General features: G+C 43.2%; 1 long non-coding RNA gene across 2 annotated transcripts in view; it reads left to right on the top strand.

Moving 5' to 3' along the window:
- LOC142489506 (uncharacterized) overlaps window positions 1-16,457 on the top strand; it is a 42,373-nt gene extending 25,916 nt beyond the window's left edge. For both annotated transcript variants that reach the window (XR_012799871.1, XR_012799870.1), the window contains one exon: window positions 13,449-16,457. This is a non-coding gene — a long non-coding RNA (uncharacterized LOC142489506). The remainder of the gene's footprint in view (window positions 1-13,448) is intronic.
- Window positions 16,458-16,915: the final 458 nt, after the last annotated feature.

Raw genomic sequence — 16,915 nt, 5'->3', positions numbered from 1 at the left:
ACCCGATAAAAAACAGCAGATATACTGCTTGAGTAACTGATTGATCCTCTCGGTTTTCCTGTTGGTCTGTGGGTGATATCCAGAAGAGAACAGTAGCGTAATGCCTAGTTTCTTACAGGAAGCTCTCCAAAAATTGGAAACAAATTGTGACTCCCGATCTGATACTATGGTTTGAGGTGTCCCGTGAAGCCTAAAGATGTCTAATGTGAATGTTTCTGACAGTCTGGCGGCGCATGGTAGACCTCTGAGAGGGATAAAGTGAGATTGCTTCGAAAAGTGTCTACCACCACCAAGACTGTATCAATCCCCTTGGATTTGGGCAATTCTACAATAAAGTCCAATGAGAGAGGTTTCCAAGGATGATCTGGGATGGGAAGAGGTAGTAAGAGGCCTGGAGGTTTATTGCGGGGCGTCTTGTTCAGGGCGCAGGTGGCAAAAGAAGACACAAAGCTCCTGATGTCCTTGCGCATGCCTGGCTACCAGAAGGTGCGTTCCAAGAGGTCAATGGTCCCCCTAGTACCATGATGACCTGCTGTTTTGGATGCGTGTCCCCATTCCATAACATGTCTGTGGAAAAAGGGAGGAGTGGAACAAGCGTACTTCTGGTACCTTAAGACTCTCTGGAATGTTGCTCTGTGCCCTTGTAATATCCGGTAGAGCGCTGAAAACGTTTGCTGAGAGGATGCAGGCCGGGGGAAGTATGGCTTCCTGGTGATCCTTCAATTTATCCTCTGCTAGGAATTGCAGAGAGTGCGTCCGCCTTTATGTTCTTGGAACCGGGAATGTAGGATATCACAAAATTGAAGCGGGTAAAAAACAAAGACCAATGTGCCTGACGTGACCCCAAGCGGCGCGCCCCTTCAATATAGAGTAAGTCCTTGTGATCTGTCTAGATGGTGATGGGGGGCTCTGTAACTTCGAGTAGGTGCCTCCATTCTTCCAAGGCCATTTTAATAGCGAGAAGTTCTCGATTTCCAACGTCGTAGTTCCTCTCTGCAGCCGAAAATGTATTTGAGAAGAATGCGCATGGGTGATGCCTTGTTTGGGGTTCTCTCCTCTGGGAAAGTACCGCTCCTGCTCCGACATCCGACGCGTCTACCTCGAGAGTGAAGGGTAGTACTGGATTCGGATGTACCAGTATAGGTGCGGAGATGAAGGCCTTTTTTAGTCTTTCAAAAGCTCTGATGGCTTCAGGAGGCCACTGGGCCGGATCGGCTCCCTTTTGGGTTAATGCCGTGATGGGCGCTACTATTGCAGAGAAACCCTGGATGAACCTCCGGTAGTAGTTTGAAAATCCGAGGAATCTCTGCACCGCCTTGAGGGATAGCAGACGTGGCCAGTCTATGATCGCCTTTACTTTGTCCGGATCCATGGCCAGTCCTGTGTTGGATATGATGTATCCCAGGAAAGTAGTAGAGGACTGGTGAAACTGGCATTTCTGTAGTTTGGTGAAGAGGTGATTCGCACGTAGACTTTGGAGAACTTGTTTCACATGTCTGAGTTCTCCGAAGTATCTTTGGAGAAAATCAGGATATCATCCAAATATACGACCACATATTGGCCAAGTAGATCCCTGAAAATTTCATTTACAAAATCTTGGAACACTGCGGGTGCATTGCAAAGGCCGAAGGGTATCACGAAATATTCGTAGTGCCCATCGCGAGTGTTAAAAGCCATCTTCCATTCGTCTCCCTGACGGATTCTTATCAAATAGTTTGCTCCCGCAGATCAAGTTTAGTGAAGATTGTGGCCCTTTGGAGTCTATCGAACAACTCAGAGATCAAGGGCAGGGGGTAACGGTTCTTGACCGTTATTTTGTTGACCCCTCGATAGTCAATACATGGCCTAAGCGACATATCTTTCTTTTTGACAAAAAAAGAATCACGCACTGGCGAGTGAGAAAGGTTTCCGGATGAAGCCCCTCAGAAGATTTTCTAGTATGTATTGCCTCATGGCTTTGGTCTCCGGGGCAGACAGAGGATTAGATCACCCTCTGGGAAGAGTAGCACTGGGCAGGAGATCTATAGGGCAGTCAAAGGGACAATGGGGCAGTAGTTCCTCAGCCTGTCCCTTATTGAAGACGTCCCGGAACTCGTAGTACATCTCAGGCAATTGATTCCCTGACTCCGGCAATAGTACTCCAGTGAGACTTTTAGAAGCCGGCAGACATCTCTCTTGACACTGGATGCTCCAACGGTTAGGCAGTGTACCAGCCCAATCGATTTGTGGGTTATTTCGCTGGAGCCATGGTAGTCCCAGGACAATATCCACAGAAGGGATGTGAATAACATCAAATTGTAAGGTCTCGGAATGACCACCAAGGGACGGCAAAAAAAAGTGCGGTTTGTAGAGTAAAAAAGGGAAAGTTATAGTAGCGCCAACCGTATTAAAATATCAAGGTAAAATTCAGTCCCACACAAAATGAAGTCCTGCTGCCAGAGTTTCTTAGAGGTGATTCACCAACCTCTATATAATATCAATTGTGAAAAAGGGCGGGGGGGAATGCTCTGGCGTGTTGTTCCACTTGTGACTCCAAGACACATAAATTGGAAAAGGAAAAACAAAAAAAAACCACAATCAGGGGTGGTTAAATGCAAAAGATATAGGTTGGATTCATCTATATAGGAAATACACTCACATTTAAACAGTGACTCTTCAGTAGGGATGAGGGAAACTTCCTGATGGTACCTCAACATTTAAGAAAAAAGAGGAAAAGTCCAAATGCAAAACAGCCTTTGCCACTCCCATGGGTTTATACCAGTTTGTGACAATGCCATTTGGACTGCATGGAGCCCCAGCCACATTTCAGAGACTCATGGATAAAGTGCTGAGACCCCATAGGGCTTATGCCGCAGCCTACCTAGATGACATTGTCATTTATAGTAAACACTGGCGGGACCATCTAAATAGGCTGAAAGCGGTCCTCAAATCTCTAAGAGAGGCAGGGCTCACAGCCAACCCTAAGAAATGTGCCCTGGGTAAGGCGGAAACTAAATACTTAGGGTATGCAGTGGGAGGTGGAAAAGTAAGGCCACTAGCCGACAAGGTAGTTGCCCTGAAAGAAGTTCTGACCCCCCAAACAAAAACGCAGGTACGCTCTTTGCTGGGTTTAGCAGGGTACTACCGGCGGTTCATCCCCAACTATTCGGAAGTGGCAGCCCCTTTAACGGACCTCACAAAAAATTGTGCCCCTACACAAGTGGTATGGTCAAGGGATTGTCAGAGAGCCTTTGAAGACATAAAAAGGTGTCTATCAGAGGGTCCCATCCTTAGAAGCCCGGACTTCAACAGCCCTTTTATAGTGCAAACAGATGCATCAGAGATAGGGCTAGGGGCAGTATTGTCACAACAGTTTGAGGGAGTTGAACACCCTATCCTTTTCCTGAGTAGGAAATTGTTCCCGAGGGAAAAAAACTACTAAGTGATTGAGAAAGAGTGCCTCACAGTAAAGTGGGCAATCGAGGCTTTGAGGCATTACGTGGCAGGAGTCCATTTTACTTTGGTGACGGATCATGCTCCACTGAAGTGGTTAAATAGTATGAAGGATTCCAATGCTAGATTGACTAGGTGGTATATGGCCCTCCAACCCTTCTCATTTGAGATTCAGCACAGGCCGGGAAAAGAGAACGCAAATGCTGACTTCTTTTCTAGAGAAGGGGTGGATGGTCAGGCTTCAGCCGTACGTAGCCCCAGTTCCACACTAACAAGGGAGGAATGTGACAGGGTACTGGTATTTGCCAGTATCCTTTTGTTAAGTCCAGCGTGGATATATATTCCGCGTTACCAAGGGCGTCAATTAATTCGTCCACCCTTGCCATCGGATATGCGTCAAACTTGGATACCGCATTGACCTTTCGGAGGTCCACACAAAATCTTACCTTCTCATCGGGTTTAGGGACCATAATTAGTGGACTATACCACTCACTGTATGATTCCTCAATCACTCCTAAGTGTAACATTTCTTGTACCTCCTTCTCTACCAGAGCCCTACGACTTTCAGGCAACCTATAAGGACGGGAACGTACCTTTACCCCAGGTGCTGTCTCGATTGCATGGGAAATTAAGTTAGTTTGTCCTGGTAAGTCTGAAAAAACATCATGGAATTGTGTAATTATTGCTAACAAGTCGCCTTTTTGTTCAGAGGACAACTGTTTACCCATTGGGATTTTATCGTCACTCACGATGTTCTCCCATGGAGGCTGAGGACCCAAGTCCATTTCCTCCTCCACCGGGTGGATGAATAGAGACCGCTGCATCTTCCAGGGTTTCAGCAAGTTCACATGGTTAATTTGTTTACCCTTTCTGGACCCTAGTTGAGCGATCTCGTAATCCACATCACCCGTACGGCGGAGTACTTCGAATGGGCCCTGCCATTTGGCCAGGAGTTTACTCTCGCAACTGGGTAACAATAACTGGGTAACATCACCTGGTCTCCTGGGTGAAACACTCTCATGCGAGCATTCTGATTGTAATGTCTCTCCTGACTGTCCTGGGCTGATCTAAGATTCTCCCTGGCAAAATGGCCGACCACATCTAGGCGCTTCCTAAGGTCTAGTACATATTGCAGGGTATTCTTAGAAGGGGACCGCTGTTCCTCCCAGGACTCCTTTAGGAGGTCTAGGATACCCCGGGGTTGGCGGCCATAGAGCAATTCAAATGGAGAGAATCCTGTGGAGGCCTGGGGAACTTCCCGCACTGCAAACAGCAGAAAAGGGAGAAGTTCATCCCAGACTCTCTTCTCTGAATCTACAAATTTCCTCAGCATCCCTTTTAGAGTTCGATTAAATCTTTCCACCAATCTGTCAGTCTGTGGATGGTAGACCGATGTCCGAACAGACTTGACCTCTAGTAACTTTAAGACATCCTGCATCAGTTTAGCCATGCAATTTGTACCTTCGTCTGTCAACATAACCTGGGGAAGTCCAACCCGTGAGAACAGTTCCAACAACTTGTTGGCTACTTGCTTCGCCGTTGCTGTTCTCAGGGGGAACGCCTCAGGATATCTTGTTGCATAATCAACAACAAGGATAAACCTGTGTCCTTTCGCAGAAGGTTCTAGAGGTCCTACCAAGTCTACCCCAATCCTCTCAAAGGGAACTGACACCAAGGGTAGAGGAACCAAAGGGGCTGGTTTTTGTCCTTTTGGACTAGTTAGCTGGCACTCCGGACATGCCGCACATAGCTTAGCAATATCACTATGCATCCCTGGCCAATAGAATCGGGATGAAATACGGTCCAATGTTTTATCTCTGCCCAGGTGACCACCCCAAGGGACAGTATGGGCTAGAGTGAACACAGATTTAACAAACGCCTTGGGAACCAATATCTGTCTGGTGACCTCCCCTGTTTGTGTCTGCCTATTCACTCTATATAAGATATCATTTGATAGCTCAAAATGGGGGAACACTATCACCCCCTGTGCATCTACAATCTGCTCATCAATTTTCACCACCTTGTCATACTGTCTAGCAAGGACTGGGTCTTCCCTTTGCTTCTGGCGAAAGTCAGGGAGGTACAGGTCTGGTAAATCTCCAGGGCCCATATCCCCCTCCCTCTGGCCATCCCCAGCCATCACTTGTGACCTCTGACTACTCGAATGGTCACCTTGAGACCCAGATTTCTGCAACCAGTCCTGTTTGTCCAAGCGTCTTTGCTTCCGAGTCTTTTGAACCCGGTGTCTACTGGGAAAAAGGTCTGCCGAGAAGGGGAACAGTTTGCCAGGGTTCTCCTGAGCCCTAGAAGGAGGCTCCTCATGAAAGACTGGGGCCATTAGGTCCGAAAAGAAAGGCCAGTCCCGACCGAACACAACGGGGGCAGGGAGCCAAGGAGCGACTCCTACTTCGAGGTAAGCCTCCTGACCTTTTATCTGTAGCCGGATTTTGGCAGTCGGATAGCGTTTTACATCGCCGTGTATACATTCTATGCTCCATGGGGAGTCAAAAGAACACACATTAGGTGGTAACAGTTCCTGGAGGACCAGAGTTTTCCCAGAGCCCGAATCTACAAGGGCCTGGATGTTTTTTCCCCCAATCAGGGCTGGAAGTAGCCAGGGCTTGTAATTATCCCCAGTAAAGGCCGAGGCGACGGTTCTGCTGAATGAACAATCCATCTGTGGACAGTCCACATACCGGTGGCCTTGTTCTCCACAGGCGGAACATGAAGAGGGTTCCCTCGCAGGCGGGGGCTGTGGATAGCGCTCCGCTGGACCGGTTACTGGAAACCAGGCATCTGGTGGGTCCTGTGGGCGACGTCCTCGGAAGTTCCTCTCATTTTGCGACGAGCCGACATCCGGAAGGAGATGAGAGTCTCGGAGGGGACCAGCATTTGGACTCCGTCCTTGCTGGAACGACTGCTCCTTCCGTTGGACTTGGCGGTTGCGTATGGACAGGCCGTAGGTTCCCCATTGATCCGACCTCCCTCTTTGGGCGTCCGCAAGTGCCGGTGGAGTCGGGTCCAGGACACTCGCCTGCTGCTCAGCCCCAAGGAAGTTCTCCACGAGTCGGACTGCCAAAGCTAGGGTTTCAGCATCGTGGCGTTTTACCCACGAGCGTGCGGAAGGGGGTATTATTTGTAGAAATTGTTCCAAAACCACCTGCTCCAGAATTGCCTCCTTAGTGCACTCCTCGGGTTGTATCCAGCGCGTACACAAGTCCAATAATCGCTGAGCGAGGACCCGGGGTCTCATCTAAGCGGTGTACTTCATGTTTCGGATCTGCTGCCGGTAGGTCTCTGGGGTCAGACCTAAGCGATCCAGTATGGCGGCTTTTACTTGTCGGTAGTCCATTGCCTGATCTGCTGGGAGACCCTGATATGAGGCCTGGGCTTCTCCTATGAGGAGCGGGGCCAAAGCAGTTGCCCAGCGATCTGTAGCCCAGCCCTGAGCTTCGGCAACTCTTTCAAATGTCAGTAAAAAAGCCTCTGGATCCTCGTTCGGCACCATTTTCCTCAGGAGTATCGGGGGTCTGTTTGCAAGTTCTTGACTGGCAGACCCTTGGAAATGGGTCAGCAGCTTGGCAATCCGCTCATCTTGTGCTGCCTGTAGTCTTTCATCTCTCTCCACTTGCAGCCGGGCCTGCTCATGCATTAACTGTCCCTGCTGTCTGGTCTGCTCGCACAGAAACTCTTTCAACATTTCTTCCATTCTTGTGTGTGTGTGTGTGGCCCTTTAACTGCAGGAGCCTTTTGAAAAAATCCCAGGACTTCTGAACACCATATGTTGCAGGGTACATGCAACTACACACGCGGGTTTCTTGACAAGGCTTATTTATTTAGCCTTAAAAGATATACAGCACACAAAAACAAAAATAGCTTTTCATCAGCAAACAAAAAGAAAACTGGCTTTTTCATCAGCAGACAAAACAAAACAGTTTCTCTTTAGCAGACAATGTAAAAATCAGGCAGCTACCCTTTTCTATGCAGGAGACAGACAGTTCATAATTCATGTACTTTGATAACAGACCTTGTTTCAGTAATCTCTTCAGTAGCTTACTTCTCTCTCCTCAACAGCCAGCACCCATGTGTCTACAGCCTGGGGTTTTAACACACCTTGATTAGGCAAATGGGATCCAACTAATTGTCCTGAGGTTCCCAGCTGAAGTTAACCTACTCACTGCTGCACTGCAGACTAGACATAGGTTTTCCAGGCATATAGCTGGTGGCTTTTATTTACCCTGTCACAATGAGTATGGCATTTATTAATACATTTGCAAATAATAGCACTAAGGTGTTTAATTTATTACCTCAGACGTTTTCAGACGCAGAATTATGGTGTTCTTTGTGCGACCAAATACTCTAGAAAAATCAGTCAATTGCTAAGAAATTATTGACCGTAGGTAAAGAAAAAAAACCTCTAAGAAATGTCATTAAAATGGTGAAACATTTTAATTTAATGGTTTTTGAAGATGAGAAGTTGCATGTTCTTCCTACTAAGAGAAAGCTGCACATTGTGACATTTTAAATAAATGCATGCATGATTTAGAAAAGCAGATTGAAGCATGTAATATCAAATATGTGTGCACAGGAATATTAGATAAGATTATTGCTTCATACTGTATATAGCTAACATTAAAGCTGCAGTTCAGTCTTTTTTTTAATTTATTTTTTTACTTCAATAGTTTCATGTGTGCAATCTCTAATTACCTAAAGAACTGTATAGCTGCCAGTCAATTCGTTCTCCATGTATTGGTAGGCAAAATTTGGTGACATAATTAGAGCTGGCATATGTTTTTATTTGCTTCTGTCAGTCAGTGGAAGCTCATGAATATTCATGAGCACTTCTGCACTGACATGTGCTAGAGGGAGGGCAGGGCTGACAAAGGGGTGTGCCAGGGCTTGTGACAGGACATGAAGGGGCAGTGCCTTAGCAAATGGCTGTTAAAATAGAATACAAGAAAATTGGTCTTTCAAAGTTGTTTTTTTAAAAACAGAAAATGATAAAAGTATTTTTTCTTACTACAGAACTGATTTATTAAAAAAAAACACACATGCAGGATATTGACTGAACTGCAGCTTTAATACAGATTTCATGATAAAGATTAAATTGATTTGAAATAAAAAAAGTATCTCAATAAAACAGATTTAAGAACTCCTGAACAATTAATGGATATTAATAAAGTGAATAATCCCAGATTTAAAATCTCAGAAATTGATAAAGACAGAGATTTCTCTTATGGGCTCAAAGGGTTAACAGTCCCTGGGATAGTCACATTACCGTACACACACAGCTCAAAATAACAGGAGTGATTACAACACATGTAGGAGTGATAGACCTCCATGGGAGGAACATTCAAAATGCTTCCATTGCAAAAGACCAGGTCACATAAAAAAGAATTTAGAACAATTTTTAAATCAACAGAAAAGTTTGGGGAAAGAGAATGGATTTGTTGAGCCCACGGCTCCTCCTATGCAAACACAACAATCTCCTATTTGCATCCCTTGTTAAACAGATTAGAGAGATTGTAGGCAATTACATAGACACTAATACAGCTCACCAAGACAGATGCCCTACTGTAACTCAATACGACTAGAAAATCTGAAACCACACCATCTTCAAGTATTAACTCCTCTAAATTTGGACAGAGAAGGAAGACCTTTTGTAATGGAAATTTTAGGAGTTCGTGATACAGAGTTTCTGATTGATACAGGGGCACATTTAAGTGTGACAAGACAAAAGTTACCATTATTGCCAGGGGAACCTATCAGTACAATTGTAAGATTTAATAGTAAGGGAAGTTCCAATGCTACATGGGTTTTCTGATGTTTCTCTAGAAATACCAGGATATGTACAGACTAAAATTGGTATTTGACACAGTGAAGGTGTTTATAATATTATTGGCACAGATGTCATGCAAAAACAAGTATGGATTGTGGATTTAGGAAATAAAGTGATCTGGAAGGATTCTAAGGCTGAGTCCAGGCTCCCTGCTTGCTTGCTGAGGCGCGCTGAGGCTCAGGGAAAGCGGGTGCTTTCCCTGGCCTTGCGGTTGCTTACCGCACGCGCCGTCAGCGGGCCTTCAGGGAACGGGCCGGGGGCGGGCCGGGGGCGGCGTGTCACTGGCCGGGGGTGGGCCAGTGACGTCACGGAGCTGGTTCGCCCTCATTGGGCGAACCGCTCACGTGACCGGCCTGTCTCGCCTGCAAGCGGGGGAATTTTAAATTCTCCTAAGACCTGCGCTTCCGCAAGCGCGCGCAAGCGCAGGTGAGCCCCTACTAAAGCCGCTCTAATTGTGGCTGTAGAGGCACAGTGCTGAGCGGGAGCGCGCCTCAGCGTGCTTCCGCCAGTAAGCAAGTAACATGGCGAAGGCCTAAGGGCAGAAAGCCGGTATTATTAGATCCTTCTGATAGTCATCTAGGAAGTGTTTGTACAATTAAATTGATCCCTAGTGATTATCAATGGCCTGATGTTAGTAATAATTCCTGTCTCAAACAGATAGTGCAACAATTTCCAACATTGTGAGCATGGAATAAAAATGACTGTGGGAGACTAAAAAATGTAATGGCTGATGTACATGGACAAGATGCTCCACCTCAAAATCAGTACAGATTGCCACAAGAAGCGATGGGTTCAATTGCAGACATTATTTATGATTTGGAAAAAAAAAAGGTGTTATACGGAAAGCTAATTCCAAATGCAATAATTCTCATTGACCGGTTAAGAAGCCAGATGTCTCCAGGAGATTGATTATTGATTTGAGAATGCTAAACAAGTATACCCCTCCTTCAACTTCAGATATGATGTCACAATTAAGGGCAAATGCACAGGAATATTTATTGATGTCGTACATGGATTCTTTGGTGTAGAATTGATACAAAGTTGTCAATATAAATTTGCTTTTACCTTTCAGAATCAGCAGTATGTAGTCAATGTTTTGCCTAAGGGATTTCACAGTTCACCTACTTATTTTCACCTGGCTTTAGCAAAAGTTCTGTTAAAGTTTTCAAAGCCAGAGTGTCTGTTACAGTATGTCGGTGATACTGTAGCGACATCCTTTATTCTTACACTTTCCGCACGGCAGGATGCGTGCGGGAAGCGTGGTGACGCGGCTTTTTGCGGCGCACTGTGATGTCACTGTCACGTGACGCGCCCTGTTTCCCCGGCTTCCCCGGCTTCCCCGACACCCCCGGAGTGTAAATTGAGGTAAGCGGGGGTGCGGGGAAGCAGAGGGGCAGAGCAGGAGCCGGGTTCGGGGTCGGGAAGGGGGGCCAAAATGCGCCCGAAGCGGAGGGGGGGTGCGTGGTGGAACCGCGGCGGCGCGCGGTCTTGACTGGCGGCAGCCTGAGTAGATCCTGGCATGCCGCCGGCATTAGTAAGAATAAAGTATGCCGCTGCTGTATGTTATTACAGACTGAAACAGAAGAAGAACAAGCAGGTTTTTTTTTTAACAGAACTGTTTGCGTTATTGAAGGAATCTGTGTTAAAATTGAAAACACATAAAGTGAAACATTTACAGTCAGAAATACAATTTCTTGTTGTACTTATTGCTCCAGGTGAAAGAAAACCATTGCAGGAAAGAATTGAAGCTATTTCTTCCCTCCATGTATGAACTACTCATAAGGCATTGAGACAATATTTGGGATTGGTAAACGTTTCTAGAAATTTCATACAAGGCTTTTCTGAAAAAGCCAAACATGATCTTCTAAAAGGCAATGCTTCTTCATTTTGTTCAGGACAAATAAACATCAGAATTCTTTTGAGACAGTTACAAAAGATCTCTAAATAGTACCAACTTTAGCTGCAATAGATTCCTTAGCACCCTTTGCACGCCAAATCCACCCCTCTGAGACAGCTGATTCAGCAGTACTATTGCAGTTACAAGGTTACAAGGTGGAATCTGGAGGACAGTAGGTTATTTTTTTAAAGATTCTTTCACCTGTGGAGAGAGGCTTTGAGACTTGTGTCAGACACTCAGTGGGAGTTCACATTGCTGTATTAGCCACTGATCGCACAGTGGGGTTTTAAGGTCATTATTTTGCAAACACCACTCTAAAAATTATTTTGGAACAATAAATTAATGGGATTTCACATCAAAGATTCGCACATTGGCTATTAGCATTGTCTTCTAAAAGTAGATCACAAGGCTAGATATATTCTTCAACAGCTGAGGCAATATGACAGACAGTCACTTGAGTGTCTGTCTCAAATGGAAGATTACTATTTTCTCACTCACTTTTGAAGAGAAGAAAATAAGAAAGATGAACTTATTTTTATTGAAGGTACTAGATTTTGCTCAGAGGGGAAATATTACATGTGTTATTCTATTTGGTATCCAAAGAGAGGATTATCAGTGAAGCATGAATTTGCAGGACACAACTCTGCACAGAGGGCATAAATAGAAGCAGTAAGAAGTTTACTGACCGCTGATAAAGCAGAAGGGTCCTGAGTGATATATAGTGATAGTTCTTATGTCATGAGATCACTGCAGAACATCTCGCTGCATGGAAGCACAGAGGTTTTTTCATATGAGGGTCTACAAAGAGTCTGCTGACCTGGAGAATCTTCTACTTGGAGTTACAGTATTATGTGTTTTTCTGTGCTAACTAACACTGGGTTCATTTGCACATATTAACTGTTTTATCACTTTGCGCCATGAACACTGTTTTGTTTAGGTTTTTTTAATTTGTGGTTTTGGGAAAAACCGCTGGTGTTTTGGCTGCAGCTTGAGTATATTAAAATATTTATTGCGCTTTATTATAGTTTTTTCGATATATAGTGATAGTTCTTATGTCGTAAGATCACTGCAGAACATATCGCTGCATGGAAGCACAGAGGTTTTGTATATGCTGAGAGTAAGGTGCTGATCCATACAGAAGCTTCCAGATTTTTATGCTATTGTTAAGGTACCAGCACATAAAACAGGACAGGATTTTCTTACTGAAGGAAATGCTATAGCTGATTAAGGCAGCATTAACAGGAGAATCTATAATATTTACTGATCCTTTTTTAATAGCAGCAGTCAGAAATGCAGATACTCGATTTCTTTCCTTTGCAGATGAACAAGTGAAAGATGACTGTATTGCTATTTCTCGGGTTGATTTAAAAACTCCTTTTGTTCTCGAACTGAGTTTTATGTCATAACCAGAAAGGAGAGTTGCGTCCTGTCGTACCTGAACATTTAAAGATTTTCTTTACATGTTACGATCATGACAGTTTGGCTCACATAGGGCAACAAAGATTACTAGAAGTGCTCAAAGGGAAATTCTTTTTGAATACCGGTTAGGTGCAATTACAATGGCAAAGGTTATATGGGAACATGTTTTTTCCAGATGGGGTTTCCCACATATTCTTGAGTCAAATTGGGGTACTCATTTCACAGGTCAAGTGATGAAAGTTACATGTGAAATTTCGGAAATTGAACAAAGATTTCATGTTACTTATCATCCACAACCAGCTGATATTGTGGAGCGCATGAATTGTACTTTAAAATCCAGAATTGCAAAAATGTTGCTAGAAAAAGGTAGGACATGGGTACAATCGTTACCTGATGTGTTCATGAGTATGAAAGGAACCAGTTCATAAACAACTCAGTATACACATTTTGAATTCATGACTGGAAGGAAAATTACACTAACATTTCCTCTTGAACAATTTCTGTCTCCCCCACAGAAAGATGCTATTGCTAATAAAACAATGGTTGCAATGGTTACAAAGTAAGCTTGAAACTATTTTATCGCACACTGCATCTAGAATGCAAAAGATGTCTCCTGATTTTTCAAAAAAATTTTTAAGGGAGGGAAGATAATGATAATGTTTTTTTTAGGAAAATAGGTCACGGCAAGCAAATTGGGAAGGACCTTATGATATCATTGAGATTATGGGTCAGACAATGTTAAATGTAAAGATGACCTGATTCTATATGTAATAAACGCAGATAGCAATGTTTTTGGGTCCACATAGGCCAATGTAAATTGTATGCACAGTACCAATATAATGATACTGATTTATTTTACAGGTCATGATGGATGGATGAAGGATGAAGGATGGATGGATGAAGGATGAAGGATGCTATCAAATGATCTGAATCAAGAAAACGAAAGAAAAAATAATCAACAAAAGCTAAACGATAGAAAAGACTTCGATGCCAGATGGTACATCCTCATCTACATCCTGTCAGTCCTGACAGTGAGCACCATTATTGCCTATTGGACAGCATATTTTTTCCATTTTATTAGGATATAGAACAATACGATTATTATTATTTTTAGGACTATTAGGAAAAAAGTACCAGGCGGTACTACACCTCTAGGAATACAACAACATTTGCCAAAGAAATTAGCATTTACTCTAAATCGTACAGATTTATGGGTAAATAAGTGGTTGGGATGTAAAAATAATGCATGTACATGTACTTCTTTAATACCCATAGTAGGAGAAGAAAGAGTTTTACTTCCTATGACAGTACTAGGAATACACATTAGCAATACTCTATTATTATATTATAACCTCTAATATCCTGATTTTGTTTTTGACACAATTACAGCAAGACTTGAACAAGTAGATCTTTCTGCTTCATTACATTTTAATTCTAAAATAATTTGTTTACCACACCAAGATAAGACTATTTATCATTCATGTTTTCATAATCACACTTCATGTTTAGGTCATATTGAGACAGTAAAAATGATCTTGTTATTCCTATAGAGAAAGGGAGGGTATGTTTACAGATTCTGTCAGATAATGAAATAGTGACAACTTTCTTTCCTACGTGTACACATTCCAAGGTTTTATTAAAAGGTATTGTATTATATTGGAGGAAATCCAATAGGAATATATTTACATCAGATCCAGGTCAATAAGTCACAGATTCTCTCACGAGATGTAAATATAATTCTATTGTAATTTTATATATCTCAAATAAATGAGTTTCTTTGGAAGAAATGGACTGAAGAAACTAAGATGAAAGTTTACTTCAGGTTTTACAAAAACAATTAAAAGAAGGAACATTTTAAATTATGAACAGGGTCAAATGAAAGAAACATGAATGGTTGGTAATGTCAGGATCTGCTTAGTGGAATAAGTTTAAAAAATCTGTTACGATGTTATTAAAATCTTCTGTAGCATCAGATTTGGGTAATTTTTTAATTCATCCTTTCATCATTGTACTTTGTGTGAATTTAATATGCATTGTTTTCAACTATTTTTTAATGTATTATGAAAAGAATATGGCAAGAAAAAGTTTGTGAACCACTTAGGATTTTTACATATTTCAAACTTAAAATGTTATTAGATATTAATCTAAGTCCTAATAATAGATACAGATAACCTGATTAAACAAATGACACAAAAACATGATACTTTATCAACATGTATTTATCCACAAATAATTAAACATTCAATATCCATGTGTGAAAAAGGATGTGAACCTTTAAAATAAGTACCTCTTGAGCAGCAATGACTTCAAATTAGCGTATCCTGTAACTGCTGGTCAGTCTCTCACATCAGTTTTGAGAAATTTTGACCCATTCCTCCTTACAGAACTGCTTCAACTCAGTGACATTTGAGGGCTTTCTTGCATAAACAGCTCGCTTCAGGTTCTGCCACCACAATTCGATGGGTTTTGTGTCCGGACTTTTGCAGATGTCTGTATAGGGGCAGACATGGAGCAGAGCTGTGACTGCTGCTAGCAAGCAATGGTCCTCAGCCTAGAAGCACTGCAGTGCCTCAACTCAGAGACCAACCCAAAGTCCAGCGGTTACCCGGGAAAGACAGTCCCACGGTATTTGGAATCCAGCTAATGGCTAATGCAGGAGGAGAGACTAGAGAGTTTCTAAGGCTGCGTCCATAGATGGACAAGCAGTGCTGAGCCGTGCGGACGCTCAGCGCTGAGCCCCTGCATCCTCAATGAGGATGCCTTGAGAGGGGGCTCACGCGAGCGTCCGCAGGCGTGCTCAGGCTTTGGAGTTTTCAGCCGAGCGCCAAGCTGTTTTTCAGCGCGCTGTCGGCTGAAAACATCCAATCAGCCTTAAGCAGCGTCAACGTCACGGCGCCGTGACGTCGGTGCCGTGACATTGACGTCAGTGTGTCGCGGGCGATTGGCCCAGCGACGTCACTGCCCCGCCTCCAACCACCTCCCCCCCGGCTCCCTTCGCGCACGCTGGCTCGCCTGCAAGTCCGTGCAATCGCGCTGACTGAAGCAGGAGAGCCTCAGCGTTAGCGCGCCTCCGCTCTCCCCACCCCTCTATGGCCCGGGCCTAACAGGCGAATATACCTTTTTTATCTTTTGTTGTGTGAGTGCACAGTTATCAGTTATATAGTATTATTTTTTTCATTACATTTTATAAAACTATTTGACATGGTTTGCGCCCCCTATTTTTTCTTTTTTTGAGGTTTCTTTACTGAAGAGGAGTGGTATCCTATCATCTGGGGCAGCATCAGTTAACAACTCCATATCTTTAATGGAGTTGACAGTTAATCAGTTAACAACTCCATACCACTTTAATATCACTCAAGAGGACTCTGTTTAACCACAGATTGTATCCCCTTATACATTACAGCACCGACGGGTGTGGATACATTTGTATCAACATTCAAGTAGTTGATGAGAAGCCCCTACTGTGTGTTCTTTGAGTCTACATCTACAGGGACACAGCTATCAGTGGTTACACATTTTTTTGCACAGCTTTTCATCTTTTGTCAATATTCATTACCTTATTTATTGCATCTGGCATTATGGTTAATTGTTTAACTTTTTAGGGGTGTCATTGGTGCAACTAATTTATATACATCTATTGACATAAATTTCCCATATATTATATAAACTTTTTAGGAACATCACAGACCATCATCTAACATCCAGCACCTAGCGCAACCCCAACGCCCTTAGGTGTGTGTTCACCTGTACACTTTTTTTCTCCATCAGATAACATGCAACCTCTTTGAAAAGCATATGACATATTTTATGTGAACTACCATATATCTGCTAAATGTAAGTAATAACTTTAAGCAATAAACGTGATTTTTGTGTGCAAAAACTGGAAGCGGAATTATTATATCTAGGTAAGATATTGAGAGATGCAACATCCATTTTTTCTGCATGAATCATTTTCATATATGCTACTTCATTGGAGTTTTTAGGTATTAAGTTCATGGGAACTGTATGATGCATTACCCTTTACTATGACTTATTATTATAATTTATTTGTAAAGTGCCAACATATTCCACAGCGCAGTACAATGGGGATACAGAGATTTGATAATTACATGAATAAAGTTATACACAAATAAGGATAAAAATGCACAAACAGATACAAAAGGTAATGTGGGCCCTGCTTGTGAGAGCTTAAGTTACAATCTAGAGTGAATGACTGACAATGTTGAAACAAAAGGTAAAGCGGGTGCTCATTGTGGGATGAAGTATGCCTCATGGTTAAGTGTACAGTACCTCAGGGTGGAGTAGGGTCCAGTCCGACAGCATCCAAT

The sequence above is a fragment of the Ascaphus truei genome, chromosome 3 (assembly GCF_040206685.1).
Source record: "Ascaphus truei isolate aAscTru1 chromosome 3, aAscTru1.hap1, whole genome shotgun sequence".
Classification (NCBI taxonomy): domain Eukaryota; kingdom Metazoa; phylum Chordata; class Amphibia; order Anura; family Ascaphidae; genus Ascaphus; species Ascaphus truei.
This window is presented reverse-complemented; position numbering and strand designations above follow the sequence as displayed.